The sequence below is a fragment of the Podarcis pityusensis genome, assembly GCF_964106645.2.
Source record: "Podarcis pityusensis genome assembly, chromosome: 2".
NCBI lineage: Eukaryota > Metazoa > Chordata > Lepidosauria > Squamata > Lacertidae > Podarcis > Podarcis pityusensis.
In genome coordinates this window covers 23,807,998-23,830,162 of record NC_138029.1, presented here as the reverse complement: position 1 = coordinate 23,830,162, position 22,165 = coordinate 23,807,998, and the positions used below count along the sequence as shown (strand labels likewise).

At 47.6% G+C, this 22,165-nt stretch overlaps 1 protein-coding gene across 2 annotated transcripts in view; it reads left to right on the top strand.

Moving 5' to 3' along the window:
- Window positions 1-22,165, top strand: part of CACNG5 (calcium voltage-gated channel auxiliary subunit gamma 5) — a 61,205-nt gene that overhangs the window by 5,253 nt on the left and 33,787 nt on the right. Inside the window, exon 1 of one of the 2 annotated variants that reach the window (XM_080995008.1) lies at window positions 7,345-8,077. The exons of the other annotated variant lie outside the window; for it this stretch is intronic. The gene's annotated coding sequence lies outside the window, so the exon portion shown is untranslated. Of the gene's footprint in view, window positions 1-7,344; window positions 8,078-22,165 lie in introns of those variants that run through there. 2 annotated transcript variants of the gene reach the window in all.

The window sequence follows — 22,165 nt, the reverse complement described above, 5'->3', positions numbered from 1 at the left end:
TCCCCCAGCTGCATATATTTTTTAATTCAACTGCACACTCAGCCATCCTACCACATGACTCAAATAACACTCCACATGCCAGTTTGACTCCAGGACGAGGGTCAAGTGTACCCTTGGCACAAAATCCACTTCTGAAGGAGAAAAAGGGGGCAGTGTTGAAGGGAAGAAGCCAAGGGAGAAGGGGGAGCTGAAACTCATGGTTAAATTTATTTTGAAATGAAAAAATGGGGGGAAAGGAATTCATCAATATGCAAGTTTTATATCCAATGTATTCATCCTGGGATAATTCCTTTTTACGGAAGCTCTCGGATTTTACCTCTCGCTTCTGCATTCAGATAATTGGAAACCTGAATCGCTCTGAAAAGTTGGGAGCTTCAAAACATGCCAGTCCAGATGGCAGGCTACTATGCCTGTAAGCTAAAGTGAGAGAGAGCAGGGAATCTTTTTTTAACCACCACCACAATACCGAAATGCAAATATATCTACTTCAGTACACAAATTGCCCTTTAAAAATGTGGGTGATTTGGGGGGGGATTATTGGGTGGTGGTTGTTGTTGTTGTTGTTGCTTTGATTGCGCATTTTGTGGTTTTATTCTGTAAACCACCCTGAGACCTCTGGGTAAAAAAAAGGTAAAGGACCCCTGACAGTTAAGTCCAGTCACGAACGACTCTGGGGTTGCGGTGCTCATCTTGCTTTACTGGCCGAGGGAGCCGACGTTTGTCCGCAGTTTTTCCGGGTCATGTGGCCAGCATGACTAAGCCGCTTCTGGCGAAACCAGAGCAGCACATGGAAATGCCGTTTACCTTCCCGTCAGAGTGGTACCTATTTATCTACTTGCACTCTGGGTATAGGGTGGTATATAAATTCAATAAAATAAATAAATAAATTGTGACAAAGGTTACCATGAAATACTGTGATGTCCTCCAACTTGGACAGCTTTAGCAGGGGATTAGACAAACTCATGGAGGATAAGGCTAGTCATGAATGCTGTATCAGGTGGGCCTTTGGCGTGATCCAGAAGGGCTTTCCTATGTCCTTATGACAAAATAAATGTAAGCCAACTTGGATCAGAGAACAGTTAACAGATATGGAGTCATAACCCCAAAGACCTATGAAGTAGAGGACAATATGGTTACTTTTCTAACTCAGGAAGCATGCCCTCCCAAGAATCATAGGATTTCTTCTTAGGTGTATATTTCAAAAATGGTAGATTACAGAGCGGAAATCTCCATTTAGCGGTGCCACTAGGGAATTTTAGATTCTAGAATTAATGGTCTAACTGAAATTGTTAAACAAGCAATTAACATTCCCGCCCCAAACAATTGTAATCCCTTTTTTCATAACTGCTTTGACATTCCTAATATGTCAGAGCAAAGAAGAAACCAAGTGTTTTGCCAGCCAAGTGCATTTTTGCAACGTAGACCGCCATTTTGCTTTTCTCTGCCTTCATCCTCTCCATTGCTTTCAGCAACTTATTCTTACAAATCTGCTTCCCACCCAAGGGTTAAATCAGTCACAGTGATCTGGATCTCAGTCTGCCTGGCTTCATGTTGCATGCTAATCTTGATATTCAAAAGCTCCACAAATTCAGAAGTTCGTGGGAACAGCTTTAAACTTAGTTGGTCACAGATGGGTTAGTGTGCTTTCTCCCTCACTTGGAGTTCTAGTGAAGAACTTGTGGCTTTCATGTGCAATCATTCTTCTGGGTGCGCAGGGTGTTTCAAATTTATTATCAAAACTTAAACATTCACTTATTATCAGGTTGTATTCAAGCTGAACTGTTTCTTGATGTGAGGAGGAAGCTTCATTCCAAACCAGAACCACTTCAGCTCCTGTTGGCTCCCCCCACCCACCATCATTTTAGGTTTTTATTTTAAGTGCCAGCAATCTGGTTCCATCCCAGTTCAAGCAGAGCACATCCCTTTTGTACAGACCCAGCCTGTCCTAAATTGCTCCCCAGGGCCTATCTGCTCCAAACTCTGCCTCCCAACATTATTGGCTCTCCAAACATTGAGACTACGTAATGGCACCCGTCCAGCTGGCCCTAATAATAATAATAATAATAATAATAATAATAATAATAATAATAATAAATTTATACCCCGCCCTTCTCGGTTCAGAAAACCGGGCTCAGGGCGGCTAACAACAAATTTAAAGCACTTAATTGATGCAACAAAAAACAGCTTAAAATACAGTATAAAACGTGCATAACAATAAATTCAGAATTCAGAAATCAATTTGGGGTGGGGGAAATCCATCCAATAAACATTAGATGATCACCAGGGCTAGCTGGCTAAATTAGTCCTATTTGGGCCGGTGAGGAGGAATTCCTCTTTCAGAGGAAGCTACCTTGGAGGTTCTAGCTTTTAGCACCCTACCTGGCAACCTAAATTTTGCTTCCAGGACCATCCACTCTAAGCTTCCTTGATGCCTGGGAGGCAGGGGTTTGTTTTTTTCAGCCGGAAGTCGCTGGAACTCAGTTCCATCACCTCTCAGCCAGTGTGGTGTAGTGGTTAAGAGCGGTAGTCTCGTAATCTGGGGAACTGGGTTCGCGTCTCCGCTCCTCCACATGCAGCTGCTGGGTGACCTTGGGCTAATCACACTTCTCTGAAGTCTCTCAGACCCACTCACCTCACAGAGTGTTTGTTGTGGGGGAGGAATGGAAAGGGGAATGTTAACCGCTTTGAGACTCCCTTGGGTAGTAATATAGCGGGATATCAGATCCAAACTCCTCCTCCTCTTCTTCTTCTTCTTCTCAGGTGGGTGCCATTCCCATTGTAGGAGAACAAGTTCATGATGAGTCCTGGAACCTCTTTTTCTAGAAAAATAGCACTGCTGGGTGGTCAGGAGGAGGTTGAAGTAAGGACCGCAGGAAGTGAGTGGCATAATCTCCCTAAAAACCCTAGTACTTCAAGACTCCCATAAAAGTGCCTGGCTTAAAACCGTCTATCAAAAACTTCACTCTTGTGGCCTATCCCCACAACACCTACTCACTATGGGCCCTACTAAAGCAAACAGTCTAATTGGTCAACGTCTAAAAGATATCGAGCATCAGAACAACCTGGCCACTATAAGGAAATTCTGCCCTTGGTAGGTTCATTTTCCACCTCTCCATTTTGATTCTCTGGTCCCATATCTGCACAAACTTATTATCCCAAAATACAGATGTGCTTTTACACTTGCAAGACTGGATGTTTTGCCATCTGCAGTACTTGAGGGTCGATTCCAAAAAATCCTGCCTGAGAAACGTCTTTGCCCCCTGTGGAGACGGTAGCACCAAAACAGCAGCACACGTCCTCCTGTCTTGCACTCTCTACAAAGACCTGAGGAACGAGAGCTTCACCCCACTCGTACTAACCATCCCAGGGCGCTCAACCACTGCCACAATGTCCTTTCTTCTGTCAGATCAAAATAAGCAGATAACAGCAAAGGTTGCTAGGTTCATAGCAGGGGCAATCAGAATAAGGGCCACTAATTGACGGCTGATTCAGGACTTTAAATTGTGCTCTTATATCAAATTTCCTTTCCTGCGTATACTGTAATGTTTTGCTGTTGCTATAGTTTTATCTTTATCTTTAATCTCCCTAGAAAAGGGACCCCCTGGACACAAAACTCTATGGTGTGAAAGAGTGCGTCGCTCACATCATTTCTTTAAGGTGCAGCCTCAAACTCACTGAAGGACTCTTGCCCCAGATAGAGAGCTGAAATATCTAGAGCTCTCCCTGGACACAACTCCTGATCTTGGATGTAGCTAATATTGTACGCTGATAGTGAAGTTCCCTGGACTGGTTGATGTATGCTTGAATGGCATTTGTTTCTCTTCATCACTGCATTATTCAACACTGCATGATTCACTATTGTTTGCATGTTTGTTTGTTTCATTGATGCATCACCTCCCATGAGGCATCCTGGAGAAAATATACAAAGTCATAAAACATATATAGAATAGCTGCATATATAAAATCAATTAAAACATCGAGTCAGTACTTTGAAGTTCTTTTAGAGCTGTGCTGTATTTTTGTCCTTCCAGGCTGTGATATTTTACGTTTTACACTTTCTATTCTTTTTTCCAAGTTTGTACCTCTTAACAAAATCAATTTAAAAAATATTAAAATTAGCTTGGGGCAATTAAAACACTTGCATCTATAAAAAACTTTCTTTTTAAAAGCCATAAAAACAACAATGGCACACAGAGAAAATCAATACGGATACCAATTAAGATAAAGATTTCCATTTAAAAGACTTGTTGAAAGAGGAACATCGTTGTTGTTTAATTGTTTAGTCGTGTCCGTCTCTTCGTAACCCATGGACCAGAGCACGCCAGGCACTCCTGTCTTCCACTGCCTCCCGCAGATTGGTCAAACTCATGCTGATAGCTTCGAGAACACTGTCCCACCATCTCGTCCTCTCTCATCCCCTTCTCCTTGGGCCCTCCATCTTTCCCAACATCAGGGTCTTTTCAAGGGAGTCTTCTCTTCTCATGAGGTGGCCAAAGTATTGGAGCCTCAGCTTCAGGATCTGTCCTTCCAGTGAGCACTCAGGGCTGATTTCCCTTAGGAATGGATAGGTTTGATCTTCTTGCAGTCCATGGGACTCTCAAGAGTCTCCTCCAGCACCATAATTCAAAAGCATCAATTCTTCGGCAATCAGCCTTCTTTATGGTCCAGCTCTCACTTCCAGGAACGTCCTTAGCAGGCACCAAAAATCAAACAAAAAGGCTGTGCCTGTCCAATATATAGGGGTTCCAATGAGCAGGTATCGCCACACTAAAGGCCTGATTCTAGCATCATGAAGAATTGACATACAATGGTACCTCTGGTTACAAACTTAATTCGTTAAAGAGGTCCGTTCTTAAGCTGAAACCGTTCTTATCCTGAGGCGCGCTTTCGCTAATGGGGCCTCCCGCTGAGCACACACCTTCGTCACACATTTTCCGTTCACATCCTGGGGCAAAATTCGCAACCAGGAGCAGCTACTTTTGGGTTAGCGGAGCTTGTAACCTGAAGTCTTCATAACCAGAGGTACCACTGTATTGACAGAATGGTATCTGCAGCATGCTCACTCCTGCAGAATGCAGGGACTGGTTGGCTATGTAAGGGCTGAGGCGATCCAAGTCCCAAGCTACCGTATTTTTCGCACTATAGGACGCACTTTTTCCCCTCCAAAAATGAAGGGGAAATGTGTGTGCGTCCTATGGTGCGAATGCAGGCTTTCACTGAAGCCTGGAGAGCGAGAGGGGTCGGTGCGCACCGACCCCTCTCGCTCTCCAGGCTTCAGGAGAGCCCCAGCGCCAGCCCCACAAGGTCGGGGGACAGAGGGAGGTGGAACGCTGCCATCCCGCTGTCTCCCGAAGTGGTTTGGAGGCTGACGGCGGGGAGACCCCGCCGCCGGCCCCGCAAGCTCCGGGGACAGCAGGGAGACGCAGTGCGTCTCCCCGCTGTCCCCGGACCTGATCGCAAGGCGGGCGGCAGGGAGAAGAGCGCTTCTCCCTGCTGCCTGCCCCCAAGCTCCGGGGACAGCTGGGAGACGCAGCGCGTCTTCCCGCTGTCCCCGGACCTGATCGCAAGGCGGGCGGCAGGGAGAAGAGCGCTTCTCCCCGCTGCCTGCCCCCAAGCTCCGGGGACAGCTGGGAGACGCAGCGCGTCTTCCCGCTGTCCCCGGACTTGATGTCAAGGTGGGCGGCAGGGAGAAGAGCGCTTGTCCCCGCTGCCTGCCCCCAAGCTCCAGGGACAGCGGGGAGACGCAGCGCGTCTTCCCGCTGTCCCCGGACTTGATGTCAAGGTGGGCGGCAGGGAGAAGAGCGCTTCTCCCCGCTGCCTGCCCCCAAGCTCCGGGGACAGCTGGGAGACGCAGCACGTCTTCCCGCTGTCCCCGGACTTGATGTCAAGGTGGGCGGCAGGGAGAAGAGCGCTTCTTCCCGCTGCCTGCCCCCAAGCTCCGGGGACAGCTGGGAGACGCAGCGCGTCTTCCCGCTGTCCCCGGACTTGATGTCAAGGTGGGCGGCAGGGAGAAGAGCGCTTCTCCCCGCTGCCTGCCCCCAAGCTCCGGGGACAGCTGGGAGACGCAGCGCGTCTTCCCGCTGTCCCCGGACCTGATCTGAAGGCGGACTGCGGGGAGAAGAGCGCTTCTCCCCGCTGCCGGCCCCACAAGCGCCTGGGGGGGAAATAATTTTTTTTTCTTTATTTCCCCCCAAAAAAACTTGATGCGTCCTATGGGCCGGTGCGTCCTATGGTGCGAAAAATACGGCATATAGGACTTCGTACAGCAATACCAACACCTTTAAGCTACCCTGGTAGTTAATTGACAGGCAGTGCAATCAACGTGTCAATTGCTGCCGTTGAAAAGTGTTGTGTATAAGGTGTGGCACGCGGTGTTTTGTCTCTGTCTGTTTACTCACATGTGCAAATCATCACTTGACAACACAGTCTCAAATGATGGACATGCAAGCAGAAAGGTTGTAAAAGGTAAAGGGACCCCTGACCATTAGGTCCAGTTGTGGCCGACTCTGGGTTTGCGGCGCTCATCTCGCTTTATTGGCCGAGGGAGCCGGCATACAGCTTCTGGGTCATGTGGCCAGCATGACTAAGCTGCTTCTGGCGAACCAGAGCAGTGCACGGAAACGCCGTTTACCTTCCCACCGGAGCGGTACCTATTTATCTACTTGCACTTTGACGTGCTTTCGAACTGCTAGGTTGGCAGGAGCTGGGACCGAGCAACGGGAGCTCACCCCATCGCGGGGATTCGAACCGCCAAACTTCTGATTGGCAAGTCCTAGGCTCTGTGGTTTAACCCACAGCGCCACCCGTGTCCCAGAAAGGTTGTAATCCCTGCTTAATTACTACCACCCCAAGCTTTAGTAATGTCCCAAAGTTGCAAAGGACCTGGATAGATTTTGGAAGCTGATTATGCCTTGTAACGAATTTTCAGCCATTTGTGTAAGCCTTCAACTGCGGAGCACGACCATAATTCTAGCATATTTTTGATTATCATAATCACACACACACACAGGGCATGTTTCATCCAAGGTTAGAGAGAGCTAGTTCTCATTCCCTTAACTTCTACAAGAGAGTTAAACATGTGCTTTGAGTATCCTATTGAAATGAAAGGGATTTCTAACTGGCATGAATCATACCTTCGATTCTGTTATTTATTTTTTAAATATGTCTATAGTTTAAATTTTATTTGTTTGTTTGGTATACTGCCCCACTTGCTAGATCTCAGAGTGGTTCCCTGTCGTTTTTTCTTAAAGAGCTTTCACAGATGGGGGCAGGGGCGGGATTTAAAAATGGAAATGTACTCATTTCTTAACAACAACAAACAGAGAGCTCCAGCGGTGGTTGGTTAGGTTAGGATCTCCCATTAAGGACCCTGCTGGTTCCGACCTTGTTGACCTTCAGTGAGGCACTTCCTGGATCTGATGGGGCGGGCGGCAGATGACTTTTAGATGTTGCAGGGCATTCTCCATCAGCCTGCCGGTTATTCCAGGGGGTGGCAAGAGGAGGAGACCAGGGGGGGTCTCCCCGCCCCGTCCGACATCCTTGAGCCTGTTCCAGCCTCCGTCTTCTCCTCCCCTCCGTTCTCTCTGCGTGGAAGCGAGCCCTCGAGCTTTCTGGCTGCTGTAACTCAGCAGCGATGCCCAGGACTCCCCTCCCCTCCGCGTCCTGGGTGCAGCTGCCAAAGAGGCTGCCCAGCCGAGGGAAGCCTTTGTGATTTGGGGAGCGGGGGTCTCTGCAGCAACACTCCCCGCTGCCACCAGCTCCTCCTGCCGGCACGCCGCCTTCGCGCCTCTTCTCCTCTAGGGGGCCCCCCTCCCTCCCGCGCTGGCCGCCCCTCGAAGCAACGCCCCGAGGGGAGGCGGGCGAGCGAGGGATAAAAAGCGCGGCGCTGGAGCAGCGCGGAACTCTGCGCGCCCTTCCAGCGCTCCAGTTAGAGACCCTCGCAGCCGCGCGCCCCAGTTCCACTGCCTCGGATCGGAGCGTCGCTATCCCACAACCTAGGGGGAAAGGGGAGCGTCTAAACTGTGGGGAGCTCGGGTCCTTTGCAAAGGGGAGCTCCGGAGTCACCTGGCGCCCAAAGGTAAGAGCTACTCCCTCTTTGAATCGGCGAGGAAGGGAGGAGGGTGGCAGCCGATGCGTCCTAGGGAGAGCGCGGGGTGCAGGGCGAAGAAAGCTCGGGGCTCTGCTGCTTTGGAGGTGGGGGTCGCAAGACGTTTGTGGGGAGGTGTTCATTGCGCCTTGGCCATGTGCCGATCAGCAAAGAGGACTCTGCGTTTTGTGTGTGAGAAAGAGAGCGATTCTGGACTCCTGGGCTCGTGCGCAACTTTGACTCCCGCTTTGGGTGCCCTCGGTGTTCCCTTGGATGTGGGGATATTCCAGACAACCACAGTTCCCCTTGGAGGCTGTAGGCGGTCCTGGGGTGAGACCTGGCGGGAGTGGAGCGGCGCGGCGTGTCACGGGGACCCCGACGACTCGATGCAGGCGGTTGTCGCTTTTATTGGAGCATCTGCGGAAGGACAGGGTAGCCGAGAACCTCTCTCTCTCTCCTCTCTGGTCCACACACGCATCTCACCCTGTAACGCTTGGCGACTCTGGGGTTTAGCTGAACGTGTGCGCGGTCTCCACTGACCTGCACTTGTGAAAGTTCTGCCTGCGCTTGTGAACCTGGGAGGCTGGTTCAGGTGCGCAAGCCACTGCCTGCTGTTGCAGTTCTTGGGTGACCGCGACTTAGCTGTGGGTAGTAGTGGGGGCTGTGGAATGGTGGTCCCCGGAAGGCAGAGGCAAAGCTGTTTCTTCTCCCACTCCGTCTGCGGCACTCCAATAAGAAAAGCTGCGCTCCACTCACTAGCAGGACACTACCGGTCTCTGAATAGGGATGGAGTCTGGAATCCCTGCAGTTTTTCACAAGTGGTGGCCTTTGAACCTTGACCTCAGCTGGGTCCCTTGCATGGGTGTAGCCAGGGGTGCAGGGAGGAGCAGCTGCCCCTCCCCCAGAATCAAGTAATATAAATACTTAACTGACTAATTAGGTCGGTTCTGCACCCCCCCCCAAAGTCCTACCCCCCCCCCCAAATCCTGGCTATGCCCATGGTCCCTTGGAAAGCTCTCGCCACGTGGCAGGGGTGACGGACTGCTAATAAACAACAACAGGAGAAGCTTCTATACATAAGTTTGTTTCAGGTGAGATGGCAAAAGCAGCACTTGCATTTAGCATCAGCCGTCCTGGGAATGAATGCAGAGTTATTCCACTTTCACAGGAGCCATGCCTGAGAAGGAGACTTCCCAAGAGTAGTTTTGTTTGCTTGTTTGATAGTTTACTAGATTTATGTCCCGCCTTTTAGGCAGCTTGCTACCTAAGCCATATTCCAGTTTATTCCAGTCATTGAAATAATAACATTGCATTAAGTGTAGCAGCGGCAGATCAGCGTCTACAACAGCTCAGCTCCATAACACCAGCTGAATGCAGACCACCAGAAGAAAAAGTCTTTATGGTTTTCCAAACGGTCATGTAGAACATCCCCTGGGTAGGACTGAGAGAGACGCCTGCTTGAGACTCTGGAGACCGTGTAGACCAGGGTTTCCCAAACTTGGGTCTCCTGCTGTTTTTGGAATACAACTCGTATCATCCCTAGCCAGTAGGACCAGTGTTCAGGGATGATGGGAACTGTAGTCCGAAAACAGCTGGAGACCCAACTTTGAGAAACCCTGGTGTAGACAATACTGAATGAGATGCACCAATGTAACGCAGCTTGCTGTGTTCCAAAACAAGGTATCTCCCTGGATATGGTGTTCAAGAAATGCGGGGCCACCACAAGAAAGACTCTGTCCCTGGTGCTCACCAGTTTAACAACTCTCACCAGTGGAACACAAAGCAGGGGCCTCAGATGCCAATCTTACAAGTAGGGCAGGGTGCAGATACAGTCATACCTCGTGTTGCGTTAGGTTCATGTTGGAAGTGTATATTTCCAGGTTTCGCCGCACGCGCAGAAGCGTTCTGCACACTTCGCACATGTGCAGAAGCGCTCTATCACACACTGCTCATACACAGAAGCGCCACTCTAGTTGCGGACTTTTCAGGGTGCGAACAGCACCCCGGAACGGATCGTGTCTGCAATTCGAGGTACCACTGTAGCTTCCTCAGATAGCCAAGCCAGGCTTTAAATCAGCACCTTGTGCTGGGCCCAGAAATAAACAGGCAGTCGATCTAACTGGTGTATAATAGCATGTGATCCAAACACCTGTTTCCTAAAAGCGTGCTAACTGCCATATTCTGTAAGTTTCCAAACCGTTGTTGTGAAGGTGCTTCCAAAGGAAAGCAGAGAGGATCTCCACCGGCCCAGACTGTGCCTCGTATGGGGCCAACTGGTAGAGTAGAACAGTCCTGAGTTCAACAGGACTCTTCTCCTTGCCCTGCCTCAAATAGCATTCCTGCTCCCCATTATTAGGAGTTTTGCTTATGAAGGCTGCTTCAAACTTCTTATGTTTATGTGAATGTGGGCAACTCACCATTTACGCAGGTTCAATGGATGCACGCCCTGCACACGTGCATTGTGCCCAAACTAGGGGAAAAATGGCAAAACAGCCCTAAAAGAGTCCAGAAAGGGCAAAAAACAAAACAAAAATACACAGAAACAGTGCCTAGCAATCCCACAAGCCTTTGCAAGTTCAATCCCAGGAGCCCTTGCACTGACCATTGAAGCCTGTGGAGAATTGGAATTTTGAGCTTGGAAGTTTGGAGGGTAGTGATTGTGGTGGAGTTTGGCATCTCATAAGTTCTGCTGGTTTCTTAAAGAGTTTTTCCAGGGTTTCCAGAGGTTTGGAGGGTGTTTGCAGGCTTTTCCAATGATGTTTCAGATATACAGTGGTACCTTGGGTTACAGACGCTTCAGGGTACAGACTCCGCTAACCCAGAAATAGTACCTCGGGTTAAGAACTTTGCTTCAGGATGAGAATAGAAATCGTGCGGCGGTGGTAGCGAGAGGCCCCATTAGCTTAAATGGTACCTCAGGCTAAGAACAGTTTCAGGTTAAGAACAGACCTCCAGAACAAATTAAGTTCTTAACCCGAAGTACCACTGTTTGTGATTTCATTTAAACACGCGGGGCTTCGGAACGTAACCCCCGCGTAAATTGGGAACTGCCTGTCTCTAGTTGCCACATTGTTTGCTCCATTTATATACCAAAAATTTATTCCTTGAATATCAAAGGTTTTCTTAGTATTAGCATATGGGTTGCTGGGGTGGGTGGCAGTGAACTACTCCTGACACATTTTTGTTACACCAAACACGAGAAAATGTACTTTCACATGTAGGAGAATGATATTTTGGATTATAAATCTGCTAAGAGCCATAAAAATAAACTACCACTGGTACGTGACTAGTTTAGAGGAATGAAGCATATATATTTTTTATCCCCAGAAAGGATAAAATTAGCATAGTACAAGTTTAGGAACATTGGCAATTAGCTGATTGTTTTTTGAATAATGGCCCTTAAATCAATGTAATGTTGGAATGAAAAGTTTTGTGATCTAATATTCTGACCCAAACAGAGGCATGATCCATCCAGTTAAGTACTTCAGAGTGGAAGGTGTGCTCAATGGGGCTTACTCCTCGGTAAGCCAGCATAGGATTTCAACTTTAAACTCCCATTGAGTTTGATGGGGAAATTGAGCTTAAATTTCTCCTACTTACAACCTGCATTTGAGGTTCATTAAGACTGCAGCTGGGACGCGGGTGGTGCTCTGGGTTAAACCACAGAGCCTAGGGCTTGCCAATCAGAAGGTCGGCAGTTCGTATCCCCGCGATGGGGTGAGCTCCCATTGCTCGGTCCCTGCTCCTGCCAACCTAGCAATTCGAAAGCATGTCAAAGAGCAAGTAGATAAATAGGTACCACTCTGGCGGGAAGGTAAACGGCATTTCCGTGCACTGCTCTGGTTCGCCAGAAGCAGCTTAGTCACGCTGGCCACATGACCCGGAAGCTGTACGCCGGCTCCCTCGGCCAATAAAGCGAGATGAGCGCCGCAACCCCAGAGTCGTCCATGACTGGACCTAATGGTCAGGGGTCCCTTTACCTTTACCTTTAAGGCTGCAGCTCTCTACACGCTTACCTGGAAGGAACTCTCATTGAATTCAATAGACCTTACATCTGAGTAGGCTCACTTTTCTCGGCATAATCCCCGTTAACTATTGAATTACTCACTTCCGTGTGAACATACATAGGATTATGTTGTTTTTGGATGAGGAAATTTAAAATATTTCTGTACCTTTAGATCTCACCTCTCTTCCTTCGTGGGACCCAAGCTGTATTGGGAATAACAACTCTCAGCACCATTAACAAGCTCCATCTCCCAGAATTCTTTGGGGGAAGCCATGGATGTCAAAAGTGTACCATAGTGCTTTAATGAAGTGGTAGCCAAACTTGGCCCTCCAGCCGTTTTGGGACTACAACTCCCATCATCCCTAGCTAACAGGACCAGTGGTCAGGGATGATGGGCATTGTAGTCCCAAAACAGCTGGAGGGCCAACTGTGGCCATGGCTGGCTTTAATGTATGCTATGAGCGGCCTTAGCCTTAGACAGGTGTAGACGAATACTAACCAGTAAGCAGTGGCCTCGTGTAGGGAGGGCCAGAGGGGTGGTGGCCCCAGATGCATGGGGGTGCATTTGCTCCTCCCCACCCTGCCAGCCCCATGTTGCTGGGCCCCTACCTGCCTGCAGCCCTTGGCAGGTGCAACACACATGTGTCCAAGGAGCACATGTGAGGATGCAACAGGGACGCACCCTTCCTGTTCATGGCGCATGCCTGTTGCATGGAACTCATGCAGCCCTGCAGCATGGCAAAGCAGTGCGGGGCTGGCGGGGCTGTGTGAGTGCGCCCTTCAGGTGTGTATGCCTGTTTGTGCCCGCCAAGGGTAGGGGCACAGCGCAGCCCTGCACCTGGGCACACGCCAGGCACAAGCCAGGCACGCTACGCCTCTGACAATACGGTAGTCGAAAGGTTGGTTGCTAGTCATTGCTGCCAGTACAGTGGTACCTCGGGTTAAGAACTTAATTTGTTCCGGAGGTCCGTTCTTAACCTGAAACTGTTCTTAACCTGAAGCACCACTTTAGCTAATGGGGCCTCCTGCTGCCGCCACACAATTTCTGTTCTCATTCTGAAGCAAAGTTCTTAACCCGAGGTAATATTTCTGGGTTAGCGGAGTCTGTAACCTGAAGCATATGTAACCTGAAGCGTATGTAACCTGAGGTACCACTGTAGTCACTTAGCGCTGTTTCTGCCACCGGCAAGGTTTGCTGTGATTGCTTCTACGTTCCTTGCTTACACAGGTGTGTGTACATGTGCAGTTGTAAATATCTGCTCATCTTTATACAGAATAATAGGAAAAGCTGTACTGAGGCACGAGCAGCTGGGCGCGGGGGGGCGGGGGAGCGCCCCGCCCCCAGCACCATCGGGGAGGGGGTACTATCACGGCCATCCCCCCAGACACGCACCTGCCACCATGCCGGGTGCCACAGCCCCGCAGGCAGCACGCCAGGTCCCTGCGGGCGGCACTGTTGGGATACTGCTGGGGAGACGGGGGCATCAGGCAGGCCCCCAGCTGGCTCCAGCCACCGGCCGGCAGCCGGATGATCACTGGTCTCCCTTGGAACAGCATCAGTCAATCAGCGACACGAGCCTCAGATACGTTTAGAGACCCATGCACGCTCTATCAGCAGAGTGAATAAATCTTCTCACAGCAGAAGAGGCGGACAGAGCCATGTGTAAGCAGTATTTTACAGCTTTTTATTCAGCAGCAGGAACAAAGGAAAAAACATGTCTGCTTCCCTTTGTCTCCAGCAAAACAGCAGAAAGCAAAAGCAATATACAAACAGAAGTTCCCAGCAGACCGTGCTGGAAGTAAACAGGCATGTGACACACAACAGTCATGCCTGTACCCTTTTAAGGTGGAACGGAACTATATCCTAACAGGCACGCCATGCCCCCAGGACGCACGCCAGCCATGCCCGTGGGTTGCTGGAACTGCTTGGTGGGCTGTAGGTGTGGGGACACTTGGTCCAGCTGCCTGGGAAGAAAAGCTTGGGCAGCACTGGGACATCTGTCAAGGGCCTCTTGCCCATTGCTTTCGCTGCACACTTAGACTAGTATCCCACCCTTCCCAGCCCACCATTGCTTCAGATTCAGAACCTCTACGAAACGTTCCTCCTGGATAAGGCTCTTCAAACTGCTTGGGCAACTTCTCCGATGATATCAGCTTGCAAAATGGATGAGTTTGCTTTCTTTCCCAGAACAAAACAAAACAAAACCCCATTCATCATACTTGGCACTCCTTGGCGCTCTATCGCAACGCCGGTTTGTACGTGCTGGTGTTGCAAGGCGCAAGGTGTCCGCTTATGTGTTTGCCATTCCCCACCCCTCCCAGAGAGAAAAGCATTTTCAGCTGCATTCACAAGGTTAGCAGGCTGACTTCTCCCACATCAGTTCCACTGCTTTTTAAAAATTTATTATTATTATTATTATTATTATTATTATTATTACTGATTTTATAATATCAGCATTCACAAAGCAAAACCTAGCACATGTGTCATTTCAAATATGTTAGATGTGCAGGTTGTTGGAGGTTTTGTCCATTGCAGACCTATGCCCTTCCTCTATAATAGGGTTTCCAAAACTTGGGTCTCCTGCTGTTTTGGACTACAATTCCCATCATCCCTGACCAATGGTCCTGCTAGCTAGAGATGATAGGAGTTGTAGTCCAAAAAGAGCTGGAGTTCAAAAACAGCTCTATAATTTATTTATTCATTTATTCCATTTGTTTCATTTCTATACCGCTTTATATTTTTAAGAAAAATCTCAATGCGGTTTATGGCATATTAAAACATCAACAAAACAAGCCAGAATCAAACATTTCTGAAGAAAGTCAAATATAGAGTATACAGTCAAAGCAACATATAGTCATACCTCATGTTACGTCCGCTTCATGTTACGTCCTTTCAGGCTACGTCCCGTGGCGACCCAGAAGTACCGGTAAGGGTTCCTTCTGGGTTTCGCCGCTCGCGCATGCGCAGAAGCGCAAAATGACATCACGCGCATGCACAGAAGCAGCGAATCGCAACCCGCACAGACGCGCTGCTGCGGGTTGTTCTCTTTTCATGTTGCGGGTACCACTGTAATTAACAGAAAACTGAAATATTATCTTAGATTTCAAAATAAAACATTACAAAGGAGGTCAACTACAGAATGCATATTTAAAACAAAGCTAACCAAAAAGAAATCTTAAACATTTCAGAAAGAAAAAAAAACATTACTAAATGAAGTCAAATATAAAATACACATTTAAAACAGCATAATTAACAAAAGAATAAAACATTGTCATAAGGTGACACGGCTGTTTGGCAGGCACAAAAAGATGGGGCAAAAGAATCCCATAGTTAGGGTTTATTGTCAGGCATAGCGATGTTCCCCTGGTCTCACCAAGAGCCCCTTTAGTAGAGCTGGCGAGTCTGGGCCTCACCCCCTAGGCCAGGTGGAAAGGGCCTTGCATGGAGTGGCCTTCACGACTCACAGCCAGGCGATACAAGAACATAAGAAGACCCCTGGTGGATCAGGCCACTGAACCATGTAGTCCAGCTTCTTGGTTTCACAGTGGCCAACCAGATGCCTATGGGGAAACTTACAAACAGGACCCAAGCACCAGAGCACTCTCCCCTCCTGTGGTTTCTGCCAGCTGGTCTGCAGAAGCATCGCCATTGTTGGCGAGTAGTCTTTTGTGGCCCTCTCCTCCATGAAATGGGACGCGGGTGGCGCTGTGGGTTAAACCACAAGAGCCTAGGACTTGCCGATCAGAAGGTCGGTGGTTCAAATCCCTGCGAGGGAGTGAGCTCCCGTTGCTCAGTCCCTGCTCCTGCCAACCTAGCAGTTCAAAAGCACGCCAATGCAAGTAGATAAATAGGTACCACTCCAGCGGGAAGGTAAACGGCGTTTCCGTGCGCAGCTCTGGTTTGCCAGAAGCGGCTTAGTCATGCTGGCCACATGACCCAGAAGCTGTACGCTGGCTCCCTTGGCCAATAAAGCGAGATGAGTGCCATAAACTCAGAGTCCGCCACGATTGGACCTAATGGTCAGGGGTCCCTTTACCTTTACCTCCATGAAATGGTTCCTTTTAGACGTGCCTTAGTCCTTAATTCCACTGCTTCTAACAAACGGTATCTAAAAGAAATGTGTTAAATGAGATTTCTTGCAGTACAGGTTGGAATTGTTTTTCTTTTATTTCTGTTCATTCTGTTAAGTGCCCTGGGCTCCTTTGGGAGGGAAGAGTCCTTGAGAAATGTAATAACAATAAAATGATAAATCTTGTACAGAACAGATGCTCATTGGGAGCACAGTGGTTTTCACCTCTGTCTGCCTCCCACGATATATACTTGCATATCTATGTGCAGAGACCCTCCAAGTGCCCCTATTTTCCAGGGACAGTCCCGGTTTTACAAAAGCCGTCCCAGTTTCTGATTTGATTCCGGAGTATCCCACTTTTCCTTAGGATTTCCCCATTTTCACTGGAGAAATGGAGTCATGTGAACCCCAAGTAAAGGAGATAAACTATACAACCTTTAGAAGACATATAAAGGCAGCCCTGTACAGTGGTACCTCGGGTTACATACGTTTCAGGTTACACACGCTTCAGGTTACAGACTCCGCTAACCCAGAAATAGTACCTTGGGTTAAGAACTTTGCTTCAGGATGAGAACAGAAATTGTGCTCTGGCGATGTGGCAGCAGCAGGAGGCCCCATTAGCTAAAGTGGTGCTTCAGGTTAAGAACGGACCTCTGGAACGAATTAAGTACTTAACCCGAGGTACCACTGTATAGGGAAGTGTTTTGAGGGAGTTTTTTAAATATTAAATGTTCTATATATATTTTGGAAGCCACCCAGAGAGGCTGGGACAACCCAGTTACATGGGTGGGGTATAAATAAATTATTATTATAATTATCATTATGGACTAGAATGTCCCTATTTTCTTTTTTTTAAGAATAATTTTTTATTAACCGACCAATCACATCAAATCAAACCAAATTACATAAATTCCAAATTACACAGCCGAATTTTAAATTTATGTTGGGGGTACCCATATTTCAAGTTCCGAAGGAGATCCAAATCAACTTCTTGCTCCTTACTGCTGTTTTAATGTCCACAAATCTAACCTTATGATGTTCACAGTACAATCCAGTCCTTTCTTATTGTTTTTCCACATCTCTTGTTGTTATTTTCATATATTTTTCCTTTCTTTTTGTAACCTCTGATAGTCTCCACAAGCTGGTTAGAACAGTTTGTAATCCTGCGTGGATATTATTATTTTTATCCAGTAGCCATATCCAGACGTTTTCCATATAACATCACTTCCATACATCAAAACAGTCTTAGTGTCATTAATCTTCACCAATCTGCCTCCTTTCTCAAAACCTCTGAAGAGATTCACCAGGAATGCAGTCTGAAAATGAGTCCGTTCCTCCTCCTGGCTATAAATCCTTTGGCAAGATGGCGACTCCGAATTAATTGCTGCGCCATTCCAAAAGCTCTTATTGCTTCTCGATCTCCATAAAGCATACTTTTGGTTAAAGTTTATCTCCACACAGACCTTAATCATCCTGCTTGGGTCAGTTCAACCGACGATTCTAATGAGGAGGGGTTCTTGTAAATCACATAGAAGGAAAGTAAAAAAGGTTCCCCCCCATTCAGTCCTGTTGTCAACAAACCCAGCCTTTGGTGTATCTTCATCGTAAAATATTCCTGTTTCTCCAACCCGTCGTCTTCTTTCGCAGATGTCACTTAAATTAGCAGACTTCACTCACCTTCTTCACTTGAAATATGTGCATTTGCTTCTTTTGTAATTAATTATTCCAAATTGCTGCAGCTAGTGCGCGATCAGAGACAGCGTCCAGGAGAGCCGAGGTCCACACGCCTAGGGCCCTCACCCCCTTCTTTTGAATTAGGGGGTGATTTATGGGCACAACAGGCAAGGGCAGTGTTCCCCATTTCCTTGGGGCAACAAGGGAGGCTGCCTACTCCCATAACAGCCTCTTAATTACCCCGTGTGGGTCGGAGAGATGGTATTGTCGACCATCTTCCAATGCGCCCCTAGTGGCCCCCAGGATGTCCCTATTTTCATTGGAGAAATGTTGGAGGGAAAGTGTACTTGCTCTGTCACACATGTGCACAGGTGTGCACTCCCTCTGACACGATTACTGCGTCAGATTATTCGTTGTTTCAACCACCACCATCTTGAGCTAGGGGAACATTTGCCCTACTTCAAAGAGGACAGGCCTCTCTTTGAAGGAGTGTCCAGTTGAAGCATCTATTAAAGATAAAGAACCACTGCAAGGGAGAGCAAGAAAAGCCTTGAAGTGGACACATGGGTAATCTGGAAGCTACACACACACAAATTATTATTATTATTGTTGTTGTTGTTTTTATTTGTATCCTGCCCATCTGGCTGGGTTTCCCCAGCCACTCTGGGCGGCTTCCAACAAAGCTTAAAAATACATTAAAATGTCACACATTTAAAACATTTTCAAAAAACGCTGTGAAAATGCTTTTCAAAAAAAATCATTTTAAAAAATACATTGAATTTTGCATAGCTCATTGTCGCCATCTATTGTCACATTTGTATATCGCACAACACATTTAAAACGTATAATTTGCAGCTGTGTAGCAGAGTCCCAGGTCACAGTCATCTTCCCCATTCTTGGTAAGATTTATTATGCTTCTGTTTAAATCACAGCAATTATTTCTGCATTGGTGTATAGCCATATGAATTAGCATGCACAACATGTAACTAGTCACCCTACTCCTTGCCGTATTTACCCACATTTTAAACCACAAATAGAGGAAAATAAAGTGGGTGGGGATGAGAAATCTGTAGGCTAGCCTTTGAATTGGCATTCTGGCAGGCGTTTGCCTGCTAAGGTCTTATGGTCTTGCTCATTGCGGCTTCTAAATGGATGTTTGCTGTTGGATTCTTTCCATCTCTGATATATATATATTAGTGTACTGTGGTTTTAAAATGTTGCTAAAGAGCCCTGAGTAGTACATTGACTTTAGAAGGGCAGGGATAGTTATTTCTAGATAAACAAAATAAAATAAACAAGGGGTATTCCGTTCAGTCAGCCTTACCAACAAATGTGTGGCCTGGATGTTAAATGAAGTATAAGTAAAATAATGCCATGCCAGGCCATGTGTTTTTAGGCTGGAATCGGCAAACTGCAGCAAGGAGCATTGCAAATGTTGATTTTTGACAAAGGGTAAAAATGGCTTAGAGTTTGGTGCCCACCAGAACTGGCAGGGCTGCTAGGAAGTCAAGGGGGTGTGACTGTGAGGTCACAGGGGTGTGACTGTGAGGTCACAGAGGTGTGGGGAATTGTTCTGGTTTTCTCTCCATCCTCTTCCCTTGCGAAGATGTGGATATGTAAGCATTGCAGTTGTACAATATACCTAGCATCCAACTAAGCGTTTTGTGAAGTGTTTTGCTTTGGTTGAGAGAGGGTTTTGGCTGCCACAATTGCTTCTCTGATTGGAGAAAAATTCTGCCCTTTCCTTACCTAAGACACTTGGTTGTGAGAATTTCTGTCACAATTGCAAGCACAGATTCATGCCACAATAACTGTACAGTGGTACCTTGGATTACAGACACTTCAGGTTACATACGCTTCAGGTTACAGACTCCGCTAACCCAGAAATAGTACCTCAGGTTAAGAACTTTGCTTCAGGATGAGAACAGAAATCACGTGGCAGCAGTGGGAGACCCCATTAGCTAAAGTAGTACCTCAGGTTAAGAACAGTTTCAGGTTAAGAACGGACCTCCAAAATGAATTAAGCTCTTCTTCTTCCTCCTCCTCTTCTGCTCTCCCTTGCCTCTCCTTACCATCACATCCAAGCCATTCTCCAGTGAACAGGTGGAAAATGGCTTGCCTTAGAGAAAGCTCTTGTCAGCTTGACAAAGCTTGTCCCTTCCCTAGCTGTTTGGGCAACCCCCAGAACCAAGTCCTTGCTGGGAATTGCTTCCTTTAAGTAGAGTTTGCTGTGATTACAGGGCCCAGTGAGGAGCTGCATTGACAGAGAGGAAGGAGCTGCCTTCTTGGCAGGGTGCCTTTTGTAAAGGCAGCGCTTTAGACATTGTAAAGGTAACAAAAAACGGAGCTAATGATTTCATCCTACCGCAGGGACATTAACACACAAGGTGCTTGTTCCGCCAAAGCCTCTTTTGTTTCCGTGTTTTCTTTTCCTTTTGAATTCGCAAAATGACACATGTTCCGGCTAATTTTAGTGGCAAATGTGACTCTTTTGTAGGTGGGAATGCTTTGCACTGTTGCAGCAAGGTTTAAATTAAGGCACAGGACTTAACAGAGAGTTGCTGCATACAAGACTAGGTTAGGAGAGTGAGGGAATAATTTATCGCTCAAGAGCTTCCGTTGCAGGCAAGGTGTGGCGTCTGTGCAAGAGACTCTTGAAGCCCAGAGTAGCTTAGGTATTGTTCTTCCTTTGTTTGTTTGTTTCTTCAAAGTAGGATCTTTACAAAGGAAGACAGCATCCTCAAAAGTGGAAGCAAGTAGAAGCTGTAGGGGCTGTAGAACGTGTTCTTCACAGAAAGAAGTGTGTGTATTGCGGACCCAACATACTTGAATATAACCACTCCTTCTGAAAGGCAAACTGTATCCCGAGACAGCTCACTCAATGTAACTTCTTCACAAGCATCTCTTATGAGCAATTATCCCATGCCGTAGAGTGACAGTTCTCAAAATATATGGGGTTCCATTTCCCCAGAGCATGTTGAAGCCGCATGCTTCAGTTCCATTGCACAAGCTAAGCAGATCCGTGCCTTGATGAGAGGCCTTTTGGCAGACCCATTTCAGCTGCTACAAGGACCTCTTCATCTATCAGCAAGAATACATGTGGGCTTTATAGGTACACTTGTCCAGGAGCTGGGATTGGCTGCAGTTCCCTGGCTGACCTTGACAGTCAATGTAGGTGGATGCTTGTCAAGAGTTGCCCATGGCCCACCACCAACCAACTGGAGATACTTGACAGTATCCCATCCCCCAGATAGAGGGGTGCCTGCTTGACATCTGGACGTTTTTGAAGGAGGGGGCCAAAAGGAGTGCAAGAAGTTGTGATTCATCTCTCCAGCTCCTTTCAAGACAGAAGAGTGCTCAGAGACTCCTGGGGTGGTGTCTTTGTTTCCATCTGTGGAGCCACAACCCCCTTCTGCTCCTCTTGGGCCTCACCAGCATCAGACATCTTGATGCTTGTCAGATAAGGAGAAGGAGTAGCTGCTGCAGTAGAAGCTACAATGGCTTGGGATGTGATGGCAAGACTCTTGGAATCTCGAGGGTTGTAGAGTTCACCACTGAATGGCAAATCTGACTTTGCTGTTGTGTGACATAGTGATAGCTTCAGAGGGAGAACATGGTGTAATTATTATAGGTCCAAGTCATGTATAACACATAGTGCTTTCTAACAAATACACTCTTCTTCCATTGTACAGCCACTGATCAAAGCTATATTCCCTCCTGGTAGACACCTCCTCTTGAGCTATCAGCAGGGGGAGTGAGGCAGGGATGGCATGGGGCAATGACTTTCTAACAGTGTGCTAGGAGGACACATGTGGCAAACGTGCCAGCTACTGAGGCAGGACACAGTGAGGATAGACAGCAGATGGTTGCTTGGCTTAGGGCACTTGTGACAAATGCTTCCTTTTCCAGGTCGATCCTGCCAGGGTGACCAGTAGGTCACGGGTCAGTGTCACAAGAGAGGTGGCTTCTGGACACAGCCAAAATTCCCAGGAAAACACCTCTTTGGGTTGTTGCTGTTTTTTTAAAAAAGGAGCAAGCTCCTTACACACGGACCCCTTTCCTGGCTCCCTGCCATTAGGAATTCCCTCTGCAAGCATGCAGAACTGCTGCGGTGAAATGCTGTTGTTTCTGGGTTAAATTCTGCCCTCCTTTTCCACATGCCTAGTTGGCTTCAGTGAGATTAATTTTAAGTCTTGGCCTTTAAATAAGCCATTTCGTTATAAGTAGAGGCATTTCTTGCAAAGGCTTCCTCCATCTGCCAGCTCTTGGAAGTGCCTCTGTTAAATGTGAAGGCCAGAAGCAGGGCTATTTCTGCTCTGTCCCAGTTCC